At 35.2% G+C, this 26,177-nt stretch overlaps 1 protein-coding gene and 1 pseudogene across 5 annotated transcripts in view; one reads left to right on the forward strand and one right to left on the reverse strand.

The window, feature by feature from the left end:
• GLCE (glucuronic acid epimerase) overlaps window positions 1-26,177 on the reverse strand; it is a 98,572-nt gene that overhangs the window by 14,803 nt on the left and 57,592 nt on the right. The window contains exon 1 of one of the 5 annotated variants that reach the window (XM_054565222.1): window positions 13,334-13,358. The exons of the other annotated variants lie outside the window; for them this stretch is intronic. The gene's annotated coding sequence lies outside the window, so the exon portion shown is untranslated. Of the gene's footprint in view, window positions 1-13,333; window positions 13,359-26,177 lie in introns of those variants that run through there. 5 annotated transcript variants of the gene reach the window in all.
• LOC129064142 (glyceraldehyde-3-phosphate dehydrogenase-like) lies at window positions 24,582-25,721 on the forward strand (annotated as a pseudogene).

Raw genomic sequence — 26,177 nt, forward strand, 5'->3', positions numbered from 1 at the left:
CACAAGTTTGCATTCCCAACAGTGCAGAATGGTTCTTTTCTTCATTCATTGATTTTTGGTTTATTGATGAAAGCCAGTCTGATAGGTGTGAGATGGTATCTCATTATGGCTTTAATTTGCATTTCTCTGATGACTAGTGACATTGAACATGTTTTCCTATGTCTATTGGCCATTGTATGTCCTCTTTGGGTAAGTGTCTATTCAGGTCTTTTGATAGTTCACTTGAGATTTAAACTCAAATTTGTTTATCTGACTTCAAAACTTGTGTTCTGACATGTCATAGGTATAGATATATATTTGAGTAGATATATATTGCATTTCTGAAGCTGAATACTACCCTCCCTCAGGAGATATTCTAATTTATAATAGGTTACCAGTTATGAATTGAACTCAAACATTAACAGGTCTTATTCTAGACACAATTGAATTCTGATGTCAAATCAATAGTTTTGCAAAGGTAAAATACAATTTTAGGAAGAGTTATCTAGTTATTCTAAAAATTCATTAGTATTTCTGAATGAAGCTGCAAGAATTTTTGAATTTTCTTCAAATTCAATAGAGTAACTACATGCCATATTAAGGAGTTGAAATTAGTAATAATTATGAATATTTACATATATACAGTCCAATGAAGCCCTTGAAAATAGGATCCCCATTGGTCCCACAAATCCAGCAACAACTTACAAATGCATTACAAAGCTTCATTCCTGCTAATAATTATACTGATGTTCTGGGACAGCTTGTTAAAGCAAAAACTTTCTCCAGAGATAGAAGTGGAGCATAAGAGTTTCATCAGTCCATGTTAATTTGAGGCTTTGAAAATAATGTGCTGGTGTTCTAAAAATCCCAAGGTAGCAGCATATATAAGGAAAACAACTAGCATTAGTATAAAAAGTTAGGGTGTAAAAAAAAGTATAAATCTTAAGATAAAAATATTTGCATTTCATGATTGTCTTTAATTAGCCATGACCGAAAAACAAAAACAAAGCCAAAAAACTGCAACCTGGAATATAAATGTTTTAACCTTCTTTTTCCTATTTAGCTTAATTTCTGACAAGAATTATAATCTTGGATATAGATTGCCTATATTACCCTCAGAATGAAAATGATCTGTGACATCAAAGCTCAAATTTTTCTGCTCAGTTAACACAAATCTGCTTTGAAGCAACTCAACCCAATACTTTTTGCTTTCTCTGCCATTCTCCTATAGACATATCCATTGCCCCAAAAGGAAAAAACAAAAACAAAACAAAAATGAAAAACTTCTAACTACAGAAATAAAGGAGAACCATTCAATAAAGGATATGTTAACTGTATACATAAACACTCAAAATGAAACTCGGGAGTTGGGGAAGATACACTTGTGGTTCTCATGTACTGTATCTGCAAGGAGAGCAGAGACTGCCTGTTGTCTTCTATTACTCTAGAGCATGGAAGCTCATTTTCGTTTTTCTCCTCAAGTTAAAAAAAACTGTGGTAAAATACACATAACATAAAATTTGTCATATTACCCATTTTAAGTGTATAGTTAAGTGGTATTAAATACATTTATAATGTTGTACTACCATCACTACCATTTATTTCCATAATTCTCTTCACTGTGTAAAAGTGAAACTCATTAAATATTAAACAACAACTCCCTATTCTCTCACCCCACCAGCGCATGGCAACCACCACTCTACTCTCTGCATTTATGATTGACTTAAGTATTTGATACAAGTGAAATCATATGGTATGTTTTCTTTGTGACTGGCTTATTTCATTTAGCATAATGATCTCAAGTTTCATCCATGTTGTAGCACATGCCAAATTGTCTTTTTTTAAGGCTAATATTTAATTGTATGTATATACCACATTTTGCTTATTCATCAATTGATGGATACTTGGATTGCTCCCATCTCTTGACTTTTGCAAATAATGTTGCTAGAAGCATGAAGGTACTATCTTTTTGAGATCATGTTTTCAACTCTTTTGGCTATATACCCAGAAATGGAATTGCTAGATCATATGGTAATTCTATTTTTAAGCTTTTGAGTAGCCACCATTCTGTTTCCCACAGTGGCTGTAACATATTACATTCCCAATAAATACGCATTTCCTTACCAACACTTGTTATTTTGTTTGTTTTTTAATAGTAGCCATTAATATTTATGTGAGGTAGCCTCTCATTGTGGTAATGATTTGTATTTCTCTAATGATTAGTGATGTTGGGCATCTTTCCATGTGCTTATTAGCTATTTCTGTATCTTCTTTGGAGAAATGTCCATTCAATTCCTTTGCCCATTTTGAGTTGGACTGCTTATTTTGTTATTAAGTTTTAGGAGTTCTCTATAATCCCTTATTAGATATATGACTTCCAAATATTTTCTGCCATTCTGTGGGTTGTCTTTTTACTGTTGATGCTGTCCTTTGATACCAAAATTTTATTTTCAGGAAGTCCAATTTGTCTATTTTTTCTTCTGTTTCCTATGCCTTTGGTGTCATATTCAAGAAATAATTGCCAATCTAATGTAAAGAGCTTTTGTTCAAAGTTTTCTTCTAAGAATTTTACAGTTTAAGGTCTTATATGTAAGTCTTTGATACATTTTTTGCATATGCTGTGAGATGGGGGTACAATTTCATCTTTTTTGCATGTGGATATCCAGTTTTCTCAGCAACAGTTGTTGAAAAAGGTTGTCCTTTCCCCCACTGAATGTCTTGGTACTCCTGTCAAAAATCATCTGACCACATACGTTAGGGTTCATTTTTGGACTCTTTATTCCATTCCATTGATCTGTATGCCTGTTGTTATGATAGTAGCAGACTATTTTGATTACTGTAGTTTTGTACTAGTAAGTTTTAAAATTAGAAATGTGAGTCTTCTGGTTTTGTTCTTCTTTTTAAAGACTGCTTTGGCTATTTGGGGTCCCTTGAGATTCCATATATATTTTAGGTGGGTTTCTCTATTTCTGCAAAAAGATACCGAAATTCTGATAGGGACTGCCTTGAATCTGTAGACTGCTTTGGGTAGCATTGACATCTTGCGATTAAGTCTTCTAATCTATGAACATGGGATGTATTTCCATTTATTTATGTCTTCTTTAACTTGGAAATTCACATTCTAAGCCTACTGGGGTCTTCTACCTGACACACCTACTTTTGCAGGAAAATCTTAGTGTGCCAACAGACCACCAAAGCAATTCCAGTTTTTATGAATGCAACATAACGTAAAATGTTTTAAATTATTAAAATATTTGTTAAATAATTTTAAGCAGTAAAGTATGGACATTGATTAGTTGCATACTAATCATCTGTCCAAACTAACAGACGGAAAGAAGCTTTGTTTACACAAAAACATTAAATTAATGAAGTAACAAGGGAAATCCTTATCAATTCCTATAGTACCAGTTATGACTGTGAGCTAGTGAACAGACTAAAATCAATTAAATTATTTTACTTGGTATTATTATGTACATAGTTTAGCCTAAGATCTAATACTGAGGAAAACATAAAATGTTAATGTACAATCTCTGCTCTCAAATGACTTACAACCTCAAAGAGGCAAGACTTGAACATACAGGAAAAAAGTGAAAAAAATCATGTTGAAAGGGTGTAAAATAAATATACTGGCTGAATTTGCTAGTTAAGTAAAAAGTAATGTGGCGGGTAGTTAGGAAAGGGAAAGATGCTTGAAAGGGATGAATGGGGAAAACATTTACTGAAGCAGAACACAGATGATATACATTGGTCTACAAGAGAATGTTTACAACCATTATGTGAATTCCTTTTCAAAAAAAGAATGACATACACTTATGACTATGCATTTCCTTAGCTACATTGCAAGATCCTTTTTTATTCATCTCTTCATTTAATTCCTGCAACAACCCAATGAAATGGCAGGAAAATGAGTGCTATTTTACAGGAGAGAAAACTGAGGCTTGGCAACATTAAACAGCTGTGGAGTTAAGTACAGAATCGAAATCTGATTCTAAGCTCTTATACCATGATTCCCAAACTCAGAATATTAAGTCTCATCTAAGCTGGGAAGAGATGTTTCAAGATGTTCCCAGGTGGTTCTGACGATTAATTAGGTCTGGGTGCCAATATACTATACCAGCAGTTCTTAATTTTTACTGAGCATCAGAATTACCTGAAAGGCTCATTCAAACATAGATTGCTAGGCCCCATCCCTAAGGTTTCTGATTCATAAATCTGGGTAAGGACCCAATAATTTGTCGTTTCAGGTGAGAAATATATGCTGCTGGACCACACTTTGAGAATCATTATGATACACCATATGCACTAAGTATATTTAACTAGTAAGTACTATTTACAAATGATGAAATATGAGTGCTGCCCAAACTCAGAACCATTTTAGGAAATTCTGTATACTAAGGTCAATTAGCACAATGATTTTTACAAAATAATTCATTCATATTCCACTGAGAATAACTTCAGTTAATGTCCTTGCTTTCTAAAATTAACAAAGCAGTGATTCAAGAATAGCTAAACCCCAAGCATGAAGTCATACTTGGAAAAGAGTTGTAAGTTGTAGCTTTTGCCTGTATATTGAAGATTCTCTCAACTAGAATATATTTTCAAATAATTCTTTCAGAAGGGTAGGTGTGTGGCATATACTTTGAAGCCTTGTAGAATTAAAAATTTGTGTTGCGTCCTAGTCAAATATCTTGGCTGGATTAAGAATTTGGGGGTCCAAATTGCACACAGAACTCTGTAGACACTGCTCAATTGTTCCCTGATGTTTAATTAAAAGGACAATCTAAGCCTAGTTTGCCTTTTTTACCTTTGTAACTTGTGTGTGTGTGTTTTTCCCCTTCCCTAGATGCCTGATTATTTTTAACAAGAAAAAGCACCAAGTTTCGCCAGAATAGGTTTAGTTGTTAAGTTTCTTTTTATTAAAATTTTCTAGTATTTGGAAACAATTCTGTTTAAATTATGGGCTAGGGTCATCATTCAACTCAGGAAAATGTTTTTCCTACAGTATGTTTAATAATTGTTGCTGTTCAGTTTGTTCTGGTCTCTTGCAAAACATCACTTATCTCTATGTTGGATCTCTTTTATTCTATCTTTTATTTATGTCTGTCGTCTTTTCATATTTTTTTTCCATCTCTTTTCTTCTATTCCTTTGCATTCTGGTAGAGCTTTTCAAATTTGTATTCCATATCACTGAATCAATTTTCTTAAGTTACTTATTCGCTCTCTATTGTTTCTACTGTACAATTTAATTTGGATACTGCATATCTGGCTACTATTCTGCTATTTCTTATTTGGCTACTGCATTTTTAGTTTTCAATCTACTATTATTTTATCCAATACCCTTTTATGTTATGCTTCCCGATCAATTAGCTAGCCTACCCTTTCATCTCAGTCTACTGTCTTATAAACTCATTTTCCATGTTTTACTCCAAAGACTCCACAATTTTTGAAATTTGCAAGTATTTTAAAAAGCTCCCAAACATTCTCTTGTTATTAAAAGTGACCTTTAGTATTGTGGACAAAAAAGGGCCCACAAGCTAAACCTGACAAGCTCAGGGAAGGCCTGCATGGTGGGCCTTACACACTCAGAGACTGAAAGAAACCACTTCAGACGGTCTGAATATAAAATTTCTAACTAAAAGCATGTCATGGTGGTAGTCACCTCCTAGGCCTGTGGCTTCCTTGACAACCTTTACTTTAAGCAAGCCTGTACTATAGTTTTTTTGCATCTAAGAACATATCTTTGAACTGTCAGAGTGATCCCCTCTTCCAGACCCTTCAGCGCACAGCCTCTGCACCAGAACAGGAGATGGCAGAACCCTGTTTTCTTGTTCCCCGTATACCATCTCTGTGTGCTATGAATGGTAATTATTAACTATCTTGTACCCACCAATATAAAATAAGTATGTGTCTCTCCATTTTACTTTTTATCTAATTCCAGAATTTCCCCACTTCGCTTACTTTCGCCCCCTGAATGGATATCATGCAACCCTCCTCACATTTCCTTTTATTCTAATATATAAAATAAGCTGCAAAACTGCCATTCTCCAGAGCATTTTCTCAATCCGTTGAGAGGTTGCTTTCTGCTAATTGTCAACAATTTGGCTCAAATAAACTCATAAAAATTCTTTACAGGTTTGGATGTTTCATATGTCAACAGTATCAAGTGTATGCTTTTGCCCTGTATGGAGTGCCACATTCTTCTTTTTTAGTGGCGGCAGAGTCTTATCTCAGATTCCACTCTGGGTATTTTCTGTAAACCAGCAGTTGGATCTACAGATTGATAAAAGTAGGGCTTGATTTTTTCAGCACAGCACTTTAAGGCAGAGGTGTGGACTTTCATCCGGAAGTATATAATGTCTGACAGTTTCTCTTTTAGTTATGCAGGGACTAATTCCTATGTTCGGGTGTTGTTAGCCTGACCCAGCCATTATAGAGTTCTTCATTAGCGACGCCCCTAATAGTTTTAGCTATCACTGATTATTGTTTCAGGCATAAGAAAATGGCGCTATTCTAATTCTGTAAGCCCTTCTTAATGCATTAGCTGAATTACTTCTGCAAAGAAAATCTTGCCCTTACCATCTGTTTAGTTATTCTGAGTTGAATAGTTTGTATAGGAAATGCAGGAGTAATGCGTGAATCTTTCCTTTCGCTTACCAATTTTAGAAAGAATGAATCGGCTCCCTAAAAACCTCTACAAATAAGCAATACGTTTTTCAGTAATATATGAACTCACAAATTCTAAACATATCCATTGCAGTTATTACTTTTTGATGCTCAAATTATCCCATCATCAGTGCAAATTCTTCAAGTTGGCTTCTAAGTCCTTCTGACACAACTCAAGTAGTTTCTGATAGTTTTCCTGCTTTTTTGTATGAGAAGATACCCCAGGTTCATCATATACACTTCATGCCCAAGACCTGAAACAGCCATTCTTTTAAGATTTCTAGTTACCCTCAATAAAATATCTAGATTATTTCTTGACATCTCTGTATTTTAGGTATATAAACACCCCCTTTCCTTCTTGCAGTGCTGGTGTACTATTTTTAGATATATTAGTCATTTCAATAGTGACTAGAGGTGGGGTTTACAGGGAGTCAAATGCCTGTACCCAAACTGGTATCTGAAGCTGTTAGGATTAGGTTCTGCTGCTACTAGCAGACACCAGAAAAAAAAATCCTTATATATTCTAGCCATTGTTATTTCCTGTCACAACAGGAAAAGAAACTGTTGACTAAAAAGAATGTCCCTGCCAAAAAGGACTCCTCATGGTTAACTGAACTCAAATTCTTAACTAGAGTTTAACAGCCATTGTTTAGAGGTCTCTTACACATGCTGCATTTCAGGGAAAAGCCACAGACTGGGCTGTCAAACCTTCTGCACTGTGTACCTCCTTTCTGAGCCAACCCTCATGAGAGGGCTCCTAGGATAATATTTCATCCAATAGGACTGAGACTTTCCCTGTCCAATGGGAGCTGTGCATCTGTATCTTCATTTGCATCTTCAACCAATTAGAGCAGCTCCATTCTGACCAATTAGGATAATGCTCTTTGGATCAATCCAACTGAGAGGATTTGGAGCCCTCATGTGTACAAGAACAAACCAATCAGAGATTGGGGCAGGTACTACTATCTATAGAGGCTACTTCTGCCTTGTGGGCATGCACTTTAAGTTTCCCCCAAAGACTGTGTTTCCCCAGGCGGCATTGTAACATCAGAGCTGGAGCTGTAGCATCGGAGGTGGAGCTGTAACACCCCAGCCTCCTTGCCTGAGTGGTTTGACAGCCATGCTGTTCCAAATCATGCTATGTCACTATTGAGCTGTCTCAGAGCTGTGCTGTCCCACAACTGAGCTATATCACAATTGAAATATTTGTATTGAATAAAGTGTCTCTTCTCTTCCTTCACTGCCCTTCAAATTGGGGACTCCTGTTGCTGTTGAATTGTCAACTACACCTTCAGTTGACAAAACTTAGAAGTAGTAGGCAGTCCAGAGCTAATATATATCTACATCATCAAGGATCTAGGCACCTTTCCTATTTTTACATCATGCTGTGGCCCAGGAAAACTGCTGAAGTCTCAGCCATCATGTTTGTGTTGTAGCCCAAAACAAAGAGGAGAGACAAAGGGCATAATAGCAAATCATCTCTCAGCACAATGTCTTATCCATTGTAGGTACCCCTCATATATTAAGTTGGAATGTGCCTTATTTAGTCATACTGAAGGTATGTATCTAGTCACAGTGTTGATAGTCATGTATACTTTCAAACAACTCTATTGGCTTGAACTAACTAATATGGCAACCTAGTCTTCCCAGAGTCCACACCTTGTCCTGGAAATCATCCTCAGCATTCCACAGGTAGGTTCACCCTGTTATCTTTATCTATCCTCAAACCTTCATGAGATATATTTAGGGTTAAAAAAAAAGTCACATTTGCCTGGCTGTGTGGCTCAGTGAATTGAATGCCTGCCTGTGAACCAAAGGGTCACTGGTTCGATGGCCTGTCAGGTCACATGCCTGGGTTGCAGGCCAAGCCCCCAGCAGGGGGTGCTCAAGAGGCAACCACCCATTGATGTTTCTCTCCCTCTCTCCCTCCCTTCCCCTCTCTAAAAACAAAGAAAAATCTCAAAAAAACCCCAAAACTAATCACATTTGAATGATGACTTTTTTTTTTTGGAGGGGGGCAGGAAGAAGGGTTACAGAGAAAGGGAACATTTAATGGGTAGTTTTACCATATGCCAGGTGCTATACATACTTTCAGTTGCTGAAATCCAGCCCTAAGAAGGAGCTCTTATTATTGGCATAGGTGAAAAACAGTAGCTTTAACGCTGATGAAAAAAAATTATCAGCAAGCACATACTGGGATTTAAACCTAGATTTATCTGGCTTCAAAGTGTAGGTTTTTTATATCAGACCACAACAGCATATTATCTGGCTCCAAGTTACCATTTACTTTTTCACCAACTAGACCAGAGCACAATGATTTGTCCTTGCTTTGTGTAGACGTCTTCAACTGCTAACATTATACAGCAACTCCTGAAACTAAAATTTGTTTCTGAAAAGAGCTTCTAAATATATTCAGCTTAATTTTCTCTCACACTGAAAGCAATAATGTAAAGAACTAGGACAGGAATGTTTTTTAAAGAGCAGCTTTGTATCCAGAAAAGCTAAACAATTATAGTGGAGCTAAAATGTTCTTTGAAGTATTGTATAGTACTTAACTAAAAAAGGTTTCTGCTTCTTCTAAGCAATGTGTCAAACTAAGCATATGCTATGTAAATAGATCAGTTCAGAAAGGAGTTCAAGGCCTCTCCAGCTGTGTAGATTTCTCCTCTCATTAGGAAAGTCAGGAGAAGGAAAAAACCTAATGATGTGTTTACTCTGCATGACTCATGGACAGGGGGATTTACAATACAAATTGGTGGAATTACCCTAAAAAGTTCTACAAAATGGCTGCTGATAATGTTTTATCAAGTTTGGTGCAATCCTGCAAAACAGGAATGACAGAAGGGGAAAAGTCCCTCAAGTTGCTTGCTCATAGTAATTTAAACAATCATAAGGAATAAAGATATAGTCTTGGCCATGCAGAAGATGCAGGTGGAAGAAATTAGTGCTGATTTTTAAATATGAGAAGTTAGTTACTGGGCTAATTTTTGACACAGAAGTAGTATATGCAGTTGTGAGCTATTTCACAAAGCAATGCAGAAAGCATCACATTGGGAAAAAAATATAACTGAGAGAATGTGCTAACAGGAATCATGTGAGAATGATCTGTCAGGTTGTTGGGCTATACTGTGAAGTCTATTTGCTAGGTGACATTGTTTTTCTAATGTTTGTGATAAAAAGAAAAATGTTTGTGATAAAAAGATTGTGCCAATCTGCTGACACTATAGAATCTTTTGCAATTAAGAAAAGATAAGGTTAGCACCCAAATTTTAGATTTCTCTTAATAACAATTAACAGAATAGCAGGGCAGGAGGCAGAAAAAGAGGAGCCTTTGTAAAAAAGAAATGAGAGGAAGAGAACACCAGTTCTGAGTCCTTATTAATGTAATTGTGTATAATTATCATAACTACTCAGTGGGTATTAATGTAGTACCTCTAAATTTTGAAAACAGTCAACATGTTTTTCATTCCCAATTTCTAATAGAGAGCTCAGAGCTCTTGTGAGGAGTCTTGTTTTAGATTATCTAAGACTAAGGGGTCTGTGATCTAGTCACTCAAGAGAATACCATACTAACCCAGAAATTCTAAAACTAATTAGATTTTAAATATAAATGTTTGTAGTTTATTCATAATAATCCCAAACTGGAAAAAACCCAAATGTCCATCAACTGGTGACTGGATAAATAAACTGTGGTTCATTCATACAATGAAATACAACTCAGCAATAAACTGATACCTGCTATCTGCAGCAACATGGATAAATCCTTAAAGAATTTTGCTAAGTGAGAGAAGCCAGGCACAAGAGGTCACTTAACATGTGATTCCATTTATGTGACACTCCGGAAAAAGTAGGCAAGAGGAGGTTTACCATTGTGAGTAGGTAAAACACAGAGTTTATCCTTGCATTATTATTTATTATTGTATTATTTTCCATACAAACAATTGTAAACCTGTGTTTGCCCCACCCCTGTATTATTTGCTATGCACCTATTATACGAGGTCCCCAAAAAACTGGAATTATCTTCTAGAAGGTGGGTCCCTTGTAATAAGGCTTCCCCTGCTATGTGAGTGTTCTATGAACCTATGTGCATCAGTGTACCAGCTGGATGTTGTGAGAGGCTGCGTTCAGCTTCGCCTTTGCCCATTTAATGATGAGTGATTTACAAATGCACCTGCCCAAAGAGCTCTGCGTGTTCAGCAGGTTTTGATCAAAAACAGCACAGACCCTGTGCCCCACTTTCCCTATTCACCTGATCTTGCCCCAAGCAACTTTGTTGTTGTTGTTTCCCTGGGTTAAAAAAAGTCCTCAAAGGGAAACATTTTTCCCATGCTGAAGAGGTAAAACAAAAAATGGCAGACACATTAAAGGCATCAAAATCGATGAGTTCAAAAACTGTTTTGAGCAGTGGAAAAAACATTATTGCATTGAATAAATAAAACTGAAGTTTAAATATGTTAAGAATAAATACACACTTTTTTTAATGAATAAATTCTGGGATTTTTGGGGGGTCCTCTCTATATGACATGTTAACATTTTCCAAATAGGCAATTTGAAAAAAGAGAGAAGTACATCTCCCTACCCCTGAAAAGAACACCTTTCTCTAAGCTTCAGTAATTTTTATTATGTCATAAAAGTTGATAAGAACAGCAATTGAGACACACATACAATCTGCCTTTCCACAGAATGATATATTGGTATGTAACATAAATTTTATCAGCAATAAATGTAAATTAAATAAGATTTAGGCTAAGATTTCCCAGATGTACAATTTTCTAAGCAAATAGGAAGGTTACCAAATTGAATTAACTTCAGCACTGTAGGAACTTTCACTTAACTCCTACTTCAGACCTTACTGCACACTGAGCAAAGGGTACAGATACTTTCTATTGGTTTTTAAATTTGAGACAAATGTAAATTACAACACAAATTCCATTTACCTAAATAGGGGGACTGAATTAAGAGATGAAATTTATCCAAAATAGTATTTCTTAATGTATAGAAATATATTTCTATATATTTTCTAAGGGCTGATACTAAGTTTTCACTGACATTTACAAAACAGTCTCAGATCTTGGCACTGGGATTATTTACAAAGGTGAGATTTGAATTATAAATATTTGGCAAAGAGAAAATTACATCTGTTTTTCTCCCTAAATCAAATTCTTTATTCCATAAATGTGTATCATGTATGTTCCATATACCTATATCTATACATACATAGCTATATATTTTCTTTCTGCAACAAGCTCTCCACTGCTTCATGTTTTTAAAATTTGCTCCTTCAAAGTAGAATTTAAAAATATTATTTCACATCTTATAAGCTTTAGGTTCTGAACTGTGGAAAATATTAAGGAATAATAAATTATGATGATACACAAAGCCTCTCTTCTCTATTAAGCCAACTACAAAGCAGCAAGGAGCTCCAAACAATCCAATAGGAATCTAGGTTATTAACTGAGCTTCTCTTATGCTCTATGATGCAAATTTGTAATAAGGATAATGATCATTTTTCTTTGGTAGTACTAAAACTGCACCTCTAGGAAGTAGAGTGAATTTAAAAAGAAGTTTAACATTACACATTGTATTTGAAGACATGACACTATTGTTTTCTACTCCCTTACTACTTACTGCCTGAGGTAGGGAAGAAGGGTATTCAAGTGTGTTACTGATGTTCACTTCTTGACTAAAAATTAAATTCTTCTGGCAGTTTCTTGGTATAAATTTACATAGCCTGAAAACATAAACAAGAGGATTTTATTTATAGGCCAAAAACAAACAGGTCATAGGGAAGTTGGTGGTTTCACGACTTTTGGGGGTCAAGGAAGCTTTTACATGTTTTTCATATACTTTAGACCTGAATCTCTTGGAGGTTATAGAGCACCCTAACCAACCTGAACATATTTTTCTGGAAGGAACGCCTAAGATGACTCATCAAGTTCTAAGCCAGTATACCTTCCTTCAACCCTCCCTGAAAAATAAGAAATTACCATAAAATGCCCCAATATAGATACTGTACCATCTTAGGTCAGATAAGTTATTTCTTTACAGTACTAGAAAATTATTTCTCATTTGTATATTCTCTGCCTCAATTCTTCTGGTTGCTGCTCTCCCCAAATAGCACATCCTCCACTCAAACAGCAACCCTCTCAATTAGTCCTAGGATTTTAGACTAATCTAAACCTTGCAACTCTCCACGGATGAATTTCTTGTACCCCCTTGCTGTTGCATTTATATCAGAAAAGAAATTCCATTAGGGGCGAAACCATGTGTAAATGGGTTATTTACCCCCTCTAAAAATGCCTAAAAATATGCAATATAAAAAATTAAAAATAAAAAATTTGCAGTATATTTGTATGGTGAAGCTTAAGCACAAAAGATAATACATATCCATATGCATTTTAGGGTAATGCAGCTTTGTTTTCTTTCCTTGTAATAGTCTAATTATTCCTGGAAAATGTTTGAATAAATTCCTATGAATATAATTCCCACTTCAAATTCTACTTTGCTCTCCTAAACAGAGTTACATCTTCCCTGTAAGGAGAAGTAGTTAGTGAAACCCATTTTGGACTTCTGACTTCCAGAACTGTAAGATAACGAATTTGTATGTTTTAAGCCACTAATGTTTTGGTAATTTGTTACAACAGCAACAGGAAACCAACACACCTAGCAATTAGTAAGGCCCAATACTTACTTATTTTAACTGATTTTGGTTGTAGATACTTAAATAGAATCTTCACCTTTAATACTATTTCTCTAATCAGGTTTAGCCGGCATAATCTTTTGGCTAATGAGAGAGCAAATATTAATTAGAGGGAAAACATTAAAACTAAAATAGTTTCCAACTATAATTGTGTATTTATCTATTTCTCCTTTCAATTCTATTTGCTTTCCTTCATCTATATTAAATGTTATTAGATACCTATCCATTATGGAATAGCTCATATTTCTTCCCCTGAAATCCACATTTCTGATATTAATATAGGAACTCCAGCTTTTTTAAAATTAGTGTCTACATTGTATACTATTTCTCATCTATTTACTTTTGATTTGTATATTTATATTCAAAGTGTGTTTCTTGTACACAGTATATAACTGAACCTTTCTTCTTAAAAAACATCTAATCAGACAATCTCTTGTAATAAGGGTGTTTAGACCATTTACATGTAATGTGATTTATACTTAATGTGGTTGGATTTAAAGCTCTATCTTTCTATTTGTTTATTTATACCATGTTTTCTTCGTTTTCTTTTTCTTCTACCATCTATTGGTAACTTTTATGATTCCATGTTACCTCCACCACTAACTTAGTAGCTATACCTTTTTATTTTTTTTTTACTTCTACTTATGTTACAGACACAACATATTTTTATTTTTGTTGTAAGCAATTCTTGAAAAAAAATTTTAAATGAAGAGAAAATAGCTTTTATATCTACCCATATAATTACCGTTTCCAATGCCTGTCATTTCTTTTTGTAGAAGCAAATTTCTATCTAATACCATTTTCCTTCTGCCTGAAGAACTACTTTTAACATTTTTTATAGTGCAGGTTTGTTGACAAATTTTATCAGCATTTTTACTAAAAGTTTTTATTTTGCCTTCATTTTGGAAAGATCTTTCTTGCCCGTTACAGAGTTCTAGGCTGTGTTTTTCCTTCTTCTTCGTCTTCCAGTACTTTATGAATGTTACTTCATTGTTTTCTGACATGCATAGTTTGTGACAAGAAGTCTACATTCATTTTTATATATCTGTTCATCTGTTATTTAAGGTGATACCTTTTTCCTCTGGCTGCTTTTAGGACAATTTTCAAGATATTGTCATTTGGTTTCTACAATTTGATTATTTTGCCTGGTTCCTCTGCTTGGAGATTTGTGAAATTCTATAATCTGTGGGTTTATAGTTTTCATCAAACTTAGTAAATCTCTGCCCACTTTTTCTTAAAATTTTTTTTTCTGTATTCCCATCTCCTTCTGAAACTTGTGTTAACTGCATAATAGTGTCTCATGACTCACTGATGTGTTTTTTTCTAAGTACTTTTTTCTCTTAGTGTTTTTTTTTTTTAGAGAGTTGCTATTGCTGTCTTCAGGTTTTAACTAATATTTTTTCCTTCTATGTCTAATCTGTTCATCTTATTTGTTGAATATTCCATTTCTGATATTGTATTTTTCATTGCTAGAAGTCCTATTTGGGTCTCTCTTTCTAAAAAATAACTCCAATTTCTCTCCTTGGCATGTTCATGTTTCCCTCTATCCTCCTGAACATATGGAGTATATTTGTAATTGCTGCCTTAATGTTCTTGTCTGCTAATTCAATCATGTGTGTCATTTCTTTCTCTCTTTCTGTTGGTTGATTTTTGTCCTGATGATGGACTATATTTCCCTACTTCTTTGCATGCTGGTGATTTTTAGGATGCAAAACATTTAAGAATTTTACATTTTTGGGTACTGGATTTTTTTTTTTTTTGGATTTGTTATGGACATGTATTATCTTTTGTGCTTAAGCTTCACCATACAAATATACTGCAAATTTTTTATTTTTAATTTTTTATATTGCATATTTTTTAAAAAGCAGAAAACGCTACTTATAAAAATGAGTGGACAAATAAATTTGTACAATTTATCTTCCACAATATTTTAAGTGTACATACAGTACAGTGCTATTAATCATAAACACAGTATTATACAGCAGATCTCTAGGACTTTCATCTTGCACAACTGAAACTTTATACCCATTAAACAGCAACTGCTCATTCCTCCCTTCCTCTAGCACCTAGCAACCACTATTCTTCTTTCTGCTTTTATGAGTTTGACTACTTTAGATATCTCATATAAGTAGAATCATGTAGTATTGGTTCCTTTGTGATTAGTTTATTTCACTTGGTATAAGGTCCTCAAACTTCATCCATGTTGTTTCATGACAGAAGTCCTCCTTTTTCATTATATGTATATACCACATTTTCTTTATTCATTTACATTGCTCCCATACCTTGGCTATTGTGAATAATGCTTCAATGAACAGAGAACTGCAAATATCTCCACAAGGTCCCAATTTTATTATTTTGAACGAATACCTAGACGTGGGACTGCTGGATCATATGGTATGGATTTTTTTGTATCCCTTCAAGAGTTTCTGAGCTTTATTCTGGGCGTAGTTAAGTTACTTGGCAACAGTTTGATCATTTAAAAGGCTAACTTATAAACTTTGTTAGGTGGGACCAGAGTAGCTTTTATTTCAGGTCAGGATTTTCAACCTGTATGCTGCAAGAATTTTTAAAACATGTTGTATCTATTTAGTCAGGTGTACTGACCTCTTTCCCTTGGATTGTCAAATAAAAAAATGAAAACAGCTAACACAACAATAGCAGTCCAGTGTGAATGCCCTGTCATGAACTATAAAGATATAGGCCATATAATAGAGCTGCATCTTATTGGTCATGTTGCATACTAAGATTGAGTCTAATTGGTTAAATCTTGATACCAGAAATTCTTATTTACAAATATAGGAACCTGATTTTTTTAAGTCATTTGGACAGTTGGTTAGAGCATCATCCTCATACACCAAGGCTGCAGGTATGATCCTTGGTCAGGGCACATACAAGAATTAACCAATGAATGCATAAATAAGTGGAACAACAAATCAATGTTTTACTTTTTCTCTCTCTCTAAAATCAATAAAAGCAAACATTTAAAAAAATTTTAAAAGTCACTCTGGAGCAAAATGGGTAGGTAACTACTATTATTTTTTTGTATATCAAAATTATACCTATTATTTTTGTCAGATCAGCAAAAAAAAAAAATCTTTTGGTGTGCCACAGAATTTTAGTAATTAGTTATGTGTGCAATGAGATGAAAAGGTTGGAGATCACTGGTCTAGGGCAATACCCTTCTTAAGAATTTACCCAATGCCTGTCCATTAGGTCTTTCCATTCTGGTTGGTGGGGAGGCCACCTTACTCTCTGTGATCTCTAAGACAGAGGTCCCCAAACCCGCCCGCCCCCACCCTACAGACCCAGCCGCACAGCAGGAGGTGAGCGGCAGGTGAATTACCAAAGCTTCCTCTGTATTTAGGGCTGCTCCTCATGGCTCACATCACCGCCTGAACTCCATCTCCTGGTAGATCAGTGGCTGCAATAGATTCTTATAGGAGTGCAGACCCTACTGTGAACTGCACCTGCAAGGGATCTCAGTTGCCCTCTCCTTACGAGAATCTAATGCCTGATGATCTGAGGGGGAGCTGAGGCAGTGATGTGAGCACTGCGGAGCAGCTGCAAATGCTTATCATTGGCAGAGAGGTTTGCACAGAAACCATAATAAATCAAATAATAAATCAATTGCTTACAGACTCATATCAAAACCGTATTAGCGAGTGGTATGTGACAAGCTGCATCTGGTGGCAGGTTACAAAGCCATCCTCCACAGCCCCGGTCCATGAAAAAATTGTCTTCCACGAAACTGGTCCCTGGTGCCAAAAAGGTTGGGGACCGTTGCTCTAAGGACTTTTTTTTTCCCCCCTATTCCTTCCAGTGGGTCTTTTCCTAGTGTTGAGCAGTTACTTCATGTAGATGCACAGATTGATACTGAGGCAAGGACTTGAAGAGGCCCTCTGAAGGTCTCTTGTGTGCTCCTTTTGTGCAGCCCTCTCCTTTTCCATATTGTGCCCTCAAAATTTTAGCTTCCTTCTCATCTGTAAGCCCCAGACTCAATTATGTGAGACTGCTAGGCCTTTGATGTTCCCTCTCCCTGCACTGGGGCTTGGAAACACTGTGGGCTCACCTCATTATTTCTCTTTTCCCAGAGATCATTATCCTAGATTGACTTTTTTCCAAGTCTGAGAGTCCACAATTAGAAAAACAGAAGTAAAGTTGAGAGCCAATTCTTGCCATTAATAAGTTCCATTTAATTATTATGCCATTGTTTTACTGTAACTTAAAAAGCCTTACTGTCTTTGTAGCTGACTTCATAGTAGCGAGGGTTAATTACTAAACTATCTCATAAAATTTAATTCTTCTGTTAAGCTCATTCTAAATCAAGGATGACTGAGGATATGGTTCTGTGGAAACGTAAAATTTTCTTTGTATCTTCTTGTCCTATAAACTGAATGTGTAAATTTTTGGCTCACTCTTCAACTATCCTTTTAATTTTTTTAAATTAAGGAATTTAAATAAACATTTTTATCACAGTATAATATACACAGTATACACATTGATTAATGTTCACAAAGTGAATACCAGTGCCCAGATCAGTACTATTAAGAACACAAGGTTGGTTTCACATTCAGAATTCTAAACTTCTATCTAATAGAAGCTTTTGATAAAATTTACCCCCTCCCCCAATTTTATTAAATGCTTGTAGCAAACAATCAGTGGAACAGTATTTCCTTAACCAGCCACACAGGATCCATTCATGTTATTTCTCTGTCAAAACCACTCCCACAAAGGACTAACTCTCCTGACTTTAACACAATAAATTGGTTTTGCCTGTTTTTAAACTTCATATAACTACAATCATACAATGGGTACTCTTTTGTGACTGGTTTTTTCCATGAACATTATATCTTGTTCCTGAGATTCATCTGTGTGGTTGTGTACTGCAACAGTTCACTTATTCTCATTGCTGCATGGCATTACATTGTATATATAAATACGTAACTACTTATTTATCCAATTTGCTGTTGTTGGACATTTTGGATTGTTTTCAGTTTTTGGCTAGGTAAATACTGCTCTGTGAATATTCTTACACATGTGTTTTAGCAAACAAATGTTTGCATTTCTGTTGGATAGACAGGGTGGGCAAAAGTCGAGTCACTTCGAGTCACTGTGCCATTGTGACATTCTTTTGAATTAATAAAGCTATTTGTAATAATCATAACCTGCATGTCTTTTTCCATATGAACAACGGTAAACCTCCTTTTGCCCACCTTTGTACACCAAAGACTGGAATTTTAAGATCAAGTGGTATCTCATCATGGGTTTATCTGTACTTTGCAGATGACTAATGTGACTGAGGATCTTTTAATATGTGTTTGCTTTTTAAATATCTTCTGAGAAGTGACCATTTAAGTGTATTGCCCATTTTTCTCTTGGATTGTTGGTCTTCCTTATTGCTGAGTAGGAATTTTTTATATATTCTATATTATCAGATTCTTTGTCAGGTGTATGTAATACAAATTACAAATATCTGTTCCCCACTCTGTTGCTTGCTTTTTCATTGTTAATGGTGTCTGTTAATGAACAGCATTTCTTAATTTTAATGTAGTCCAATTTAACATTTTTTATTTTGTTAATGTTTTACATATTCTATTTAAGAATCTTTGCCTACCTCAGGGTCATGAAGATACTATTTACTTCCAGAAGCTTTATTATTTTACTTTTTGTATCTATAATTAATGTCTTTATATGGTTTGAGGTTGAGATCAAGAATTCATCTTTTCTTTTCATATGGATATCTAATTGACCTAGCACAATTTATTGAAAAGAACATCCTTTCCTCTATGCACTACAACGTTATCTTTGGTATAAATCAAGTACCTATATATGTGCATCTGTTGCTTCTATTTTGTTTCATTAGTTTGTCTTTTCTTGTGCCAGAGCCATGCTGTCTTTATTACTGTAGTTTTATAGTAAGTCTTGATATCTTACAGTATAAATCCACCAGGTTTATTATTCTTCAAGACTATCTTGGCTATTCTTGGCCCTTTATATTTCCACAATAATTTAAGAATCAGCTTGCCAATTTCAAAGAACAAACAAATCTTCCTTTGTTTGAGATTGCACTGAATTTTGTTTTGAGACTGTATTGGGTTTATATAGAGAGAAATGACATTTTTATAACACTAAGTCTTTTAATTCATGAATTGACATATTCCTCTCTTTGTCGTCTTAATTTTCTCTCAATAATGTCTTAAAATGTTCAGTATATCCCTGACTGGTGTGACTCAGTGGGTTCTGCATTGTTCCTCAGACCTTTGCAAAATGAAAAGCTGCCAGTTTGATTCTCGGTCAGGGCACACACCTGAGTTGGGGGTTAACCGAGATGTTTCTTTAGCACATTGATACTTCTCTTCCTCTCTTTCTCCCTCCTTTCCCCTCTAAAAATAAACAAATAAAATATATTTTTTTAAAAGTTCAGCATAGAGGCCTTTTGTAAATTAATTTTGTGTATTTGATGTTTTTGATAGACTGATATCACTTCTTAAATTTCATTTTTTGTTTGTTTCTGGTATACAAGCCTAAAATTGATTTATATATATCAATTGTGTACCTGGCATCCTTGCTAAATTCACTTTTTAATTCTATTCTTTGTAGATTAAAAAAAATTTTTTTTGTAACAATCATGTCATTTGTAAATAATGGCAGTTTCATTCCTCTCTCCCTAATCATTATGCTTCCTTCCTTATTGCACTGTCCAACAGAACTTTCTGTGGTAATGGAATCTATGTGTGTGGGATATGATAGCCACTAGCCACACGTGCCTATCGGGCACCTGATAGGTAGCCAGAGTGACTGAGGATCTATAATTTTAAAATCAAAGTACTTCTAGTTGATAAAATTTATTGATATTATTCTTTCTCTTTTTCTGTTAATTTGGTCAGTTACATTTACTGAGTTCTGAATGTTAAGCCAAACTTGTGCTCCTAAAGGCAACTTGCTCATGGCATCTACCTATGACTGTCTATCTAGATTTGATTTGCTAATATTTTTAGAATTTGTCCACCTATATTCACAAGTGAAAAGGACTTGAAAGTTTCCTCTTATAATGTTCTTACTAGGTGTTGATATTAAGGTTATGCAAGTCTCTTTTTATTGTCTGAAAGAATTTTAGTAATATTGATGTTCATACTTCTGAAAATTCTTGGAAGAATTTACTTGTGAAGCCATCTGAACCTGGAAACTTCTTCATGGAAAAAAGTTCGAAATTACAGGCTCAATTTCATTAAGAAATATGGAACTATTCAGATTTTTACATTCAAATTTGTGAAAATTTTCAATTACTGACATTAAGTAATTTTAAAAATCCTCTTATCTTTTTTTTTAATGTCTGTAGTATCTAAGACATCCTTTTTTCATTCCTGAAGTGGAAAATTTATGCCTTTTCCTTTTTTTCTTCATCTGTCCTCCTGTGGGGATTTATTATTTTTATTAAATGTACTGATTTTGTTGGGTGTTTCTTCGTTTTTTACTTCACTAATTTTTGCTTTAACTTTTATTTTCTGTGTTCTACATTCCTTATAGGAGAGTGCTTCTTGCAGGGCTTACGTTTGGCCCAAAGCTTTTGCTCAGAAAAGATTATTCCCCATTTTTTACTGTTATGTAAAAAAAGTTATTGATGACTCTTCTTATTAAGTTATCCAACAGTTCATTCTACTGAATGCTGTTTTTAAAAGCTTGGTCTGACATACTCTAGTATCATCTGTATAATGAGAAGATAACATTCAAGGCTAGTGACTAATGTTGTTACAGGGCTTCACTAATACAGATGTTCTCTCTCCAAAGTATCCGTTTATATAAATAGGGGTCATCTCTAATGATTAATTGGATACCCTGACTGTAAAACATACAAATTAGTCTAGTCAGGATAATCAAGGCCTGGGGCAGTAACAAATATTCCCAACACTCTTAGTGACTTAGCAAGCAAATTTATTTCTTGCTCACACATGGTCCACTACCTCAAATTCAAATTACGTGTAAACAATTAATCACCACTGATTTAACTCACCATTGATTTAATTAGGCGCTAATCCCGTGTGTGTGTTTCTACTGACATCTATTCGAGATTATACTACTTAGCAGGCTTACTCTGGCTGAAGACATGAAATCTATATTAAAAGCCCTGATTTACAGATTAGAAGTATGCATTCACATGAAGTCCTTATAATCTTTCCATGCAGCCAGGTTTTGATTTTCACCAAGAAGTTGGAATTGATTTTAGTATGAACTTTTCTGCTTGGCCATTTAGCATTACTCTGAGGACTCCATTCATTATTCCTCTGCTATTTTGCAATAAACACCATGGACAAAGTAAAAATGCTATATTTAAAAAGTGACTGACTGGCTATATATTATTGCCTCAGTTTTTCCTATCTTCTGCACTTGTACATTTGTGAGACAGGTAGGATTTATACAGACCAGGAAGTTTGTGAAATCTTTACAAAAGTGTATCATTTGCATTGTCTACTCACCTTTATAGAGCAGTGTGTGGAACTTTGCTAAAACTGTGTTTATTACTCATGAAATGATTCCAAATTGTTAATAATTTGGAACAAAAGTGATATTTGTGTCAAAGACCTAATTCTTTTCATCTCACCTAAAGATAAGCAGGTTAGCAACAGAAAATGCTAGGATCACAAGATAGGCTAATCCACATACCTAATAACAAAGAATTCAAATGTGTGCGTGTGCACACACACATACTTAGGGAGGTGAGTTACGATGAATTTAGGGCCTCAGTCCAGCAAAAATCTGAAACTTCACACATATAATTTTAGGAAGCTATACAGATTAGTAGTTAAGGATATAGGCTTCTGGGTTTGAATTCTAGCTCTATCACTTATTAACTCTGTGTCTTTAAGGATATTTATCTTGTTTACATCTCAGTTTCCTCATAGACCCATGGGCTTCAAGAATAGGGTAAGATTAAATGAGTCAATGCTGTATGGAAACTTCTTCATGGAAAAGTACCAAATTACACTCAATTTCATTAATAAATATAAAACTATTCAGATTTTTACATTCAAATGTGTCAAAATTTTCAAACTTATTGACTTAATGTTATTTAAAAAACCTCTTATCTTTTTTTTTTAAAGATCTGTAGTATCTATGATATCCTTTTTCTTAGGTCAATGTTTTTAGATCAATGCTAGGCACACAGAAAGTACTCAATAAATGTTATTAAATACCACCACCACATTAAAAAAAAAGTGAGCTGCAGTTAAAAATTAAAAATGTAAACCAAAGTTAAAATTTTTTAATTTAAATATATTTTACAGGAAGTTATATACACTTTCAACCTAATGTCTACCCAAGTTTCAAAACCTTCACTACTCTACAAAACAATATTATCCCTTCTACATGATGACCCAATCAACAAGTGTTTATTGAATACCGACTGCGTAGGTAGGCACTGGGATATGAAAACAAGAGGTAAAACAACTGCCCTTCAAAACCTATAATCATCATGAACAGATTACCATATTTTACCATGTATAACGTGCAATATAGTGCCCAAGTTTTTGAGGGAAAAATCGGGTGTGCATTATACATGGGTAGTACCTGAAGTACCCTGTATCTGTTCTTGTGCTTTGTAATTATTTGTTACTTAAAATTTCTTGTACCATAATATGTTAAAAAATAAATGCTAAAATTCCTTTATAATACAAAAAACAAGTATCTAAATATAAATAAATAAATAATTGAATTTAAAAATTAAAACAAAAGATTTTTTATCCCCTAAAAGTTTGGGCCAAAAACATGGGTGTGCATTACACATGGGAGCACATTATACATGGCAAAATATGGTATTTAGTATTAAGGCCATATGTAATTAACGCTGATCTTATGGCAAAGACCATATATTTTGTCTAACGACAGAATTCCGTGAGAGTGAATGCAAGAATACCTAATGTATTGCAGGCCTTTCCAGAACTAAGGGCTGACTCTGCCAAGCCTAGAGATAACAAAATAACCTAACCCTTCCCTACCTTGGGGGAAAGCTTTAAAAAAATATTTGGCTAACATGATAGTCTCTTATTCCTAATGGCAAGAATCATACTTTTTTACATGTACTCTTTTACATTTACAGTATAGGTATATATAGTATTATAAGCACTTATATTCACCAGCATAGTTACCCTGAGCTGCCCATTCTAAAAACAAAAACAAACAAAAAACCCCCCACAAAAATCCATCCCTATTTACTGAATAAGAACCAGAAAAGAAAAGTAGAACAACTATACTTTTTATGTCAGGTTTAGTACTGATTTAATTTTTGGCATAAGAATGATAGAACTGGGAATAATCTTGGAAACCACAGTCCAAGTACTTTATTTATAGACAAAAAGTTAAAATCTAGAAAAGTTTAATGACTTGTCCAAAGTCACACAGCTAGTATTGGCTGCACTGACATTAGACCTCAACTCTACTAATTTCTAAGGCTGTGCTTTCTATTTCAGCCTACGTCCTTTATTGCTCTACCTGCAACACCAAAATAAATACATAAGAAAATAAATAAGTAGACTCATGTAATGCTTTGAAATTCTGAATTCTGAATTCTAGACTTTTTCCTAGTTAATAAATGCCAACTAACATTTAGCACTTTTTAAACAAAAAGTCTATAGTTTGACTGCTTATACATACTGAAACAATTTCCCATACAATTTTATCATACTTGAAATACTTTTATATTTAGTCATCTGAGAATTTTTGTACGTTAGAAATAAATACTAAATAACTAGTAACTGGCCTATAGATAAATTAAATGTACAATGAGATCACTAATGTAACAAAAATGTTAAGAAAAACTCTTACAACCAACAATTCTACATGTAACCATTAATTTTGACAGTACAGCATGACTACAGAATAAAATACCATTAAGATAAAGAAGGTCTAATCACTGTGCAAATGGAGTCTATTGATCTACCATAAAATGAGTTTATTGACAAAACAATTTAAAGTGCTATTTGCTGTTACACAAGGGTTTGTTTTGCAAATGTTATACCACGTATCATTTCTAGAGTTTAATTAGACTATTAAAAAGTTACTGCAAAGGCTCTCTGCTCATTCTATTCGACAGACAGCCTTGTCTTCCTGTGCAGTGCCAGCCTCAACCCTGAGACATGATAGTGAAGGTTGGAGTGAATAGATTTGTTCCTATTTGGCACTTGGACACTAGGACTGCTTTTAACTCTGTGGCAAAGTGAATATTGTTGCCATCAATGACCCCTTCATTGACCTCAACTACATGGTCTACATGTTCCAGTATGATATTACTCATGGCAAGTTCAAAGGCACAGTCAAGGCTGAGAACGAGTAGCTTTTCATAATGGAAAGTGCATCTCTACCTTCCAGAAGCACGGCCGTATCAACATCAAATGGCGTGACGCTCATGCTGAATATGTTGTGGAGTGCTTTGGTGTCTTCACCACCTTGGAGGAGGCTGTGGCTCCCCTGAAAGGGGGAGCTAAGGAGGTCATCATCTCTGCCCCTTCTGTGGATGCCCCCGTGTTTGTGATGGGTGTGAACCATGGCAAGTATTACAACTCCCTCAAGATTGCCAGCAATGCCTCCTATACCACCAACTGCTTGGCCCCCCTGGCCAAGGTCATCCATGACAACTCTGGCATGGTGGAGGGGCTTATGACCACAGTCTGTGCCTTTGCTGCCACCCAGAAGACCATGGGTGGCCCCTCTGGGAGCTGTGGCATGAGGGCCGAGGGGCTGCCCAGAACATCATCCCTGCTTCTACGGGCGCTGCCAAGGCTGAGAGCAAGGTCATTCCTGAGCTGAATGGGAAGCTCACTGGCATGGCCTTCTGTGTCCCCATCCCTAATGTGTCAGTTGTGGATATGACCGGCCATCTGGAGAAAACTGCCAAATACAGTGACATCAAGAAAGTAGTAAAGCCCTGGCCAGATGACTCAGTTGGTTGGAGCATTGCCCCATACACCAAAAGGTTGCGGGTTTGATTCTCGATCAGGGCACATACTGAGGTAGTGGGTTTGGTCCCTGGTCAGAGCATGTATGGGAGTCCATCAATCACTGTTTTTCTCTCTTACTCTCTCTTCCTTCCTTTTTTTCTAAAGTCAATGGACATGTCCTTTGGTGAGGATTAAAAAACAGAGGGAATAATGAAGCAGGCATCAGAAGGCCCCCTCAAGGACATTCTGGGCTATGCTGAGTACTAGGTTGTCTCTTATGACTTGAACAGTGACACCTATTCCTTCACCTTTGATGCTGAGGCTGGCATTGCCCTCAGTGACCACTATGTCAAACTTATTTCCTGGTATGAGTGAATTTGGCTATAGCAATAAGGTGGTGGACTTTATGGATTACATGGCCTCCAAGGAGTAAGAGTCACATTGATCACCAGCCTCAGCAAGAGGAAGAGAGGTCCTCGTCCCAGATCAGTCCCCCAACACACTGAGAATCTTCTGCCCTCCCCAATTTCTGTTCCAGACCCCCTGAAAAAGGGGAGGGGCTTAGAGAGCCCTACCTTGTCATGCACCATCAATAAATTTCACTGTATCCTCCCAAAAAGTTACTGCAAATATACTGAATTTTTAAGATACTTTTACTGCTAACAGCAACATAGACATGTATGATTTCTGAAAGTAGATGATTTTTATTTTCAAAAAAGATACTAGTTATCACTAATATCATTAGAGAATTCTTTCTAAGATATCATTTGGAGGCTCATATAATTAGCATTAACGAGTACTATGTTGGCTGTTCCCTCATATAGCATGTATAAAATAGGTTTTCTAAAAATGATGTCCCTTAAGGGTGAAGAAAACACTACATAAGGTTGAGATAACCTCAGTTT

Source organism: Pteronotus mesoamericanus, unplaced genomic scaffold (assembly GCF_021234165.1).
Source record: "Pteronotus mesoamericanus isolate MK-2021 breed Mesoamerican mustached bat unplaced genomic scaffold, CSHL_Meso_final contig_164, whole genome shotgun sequence".
NCBI classification, from domain to species: domain Eukaryota; kingdom Metazoa; phylum Chordata; class Mammalia; order Chiroptera; family Mormoopidae; genus Pteronotus; species Pteronotus mesoamericanus.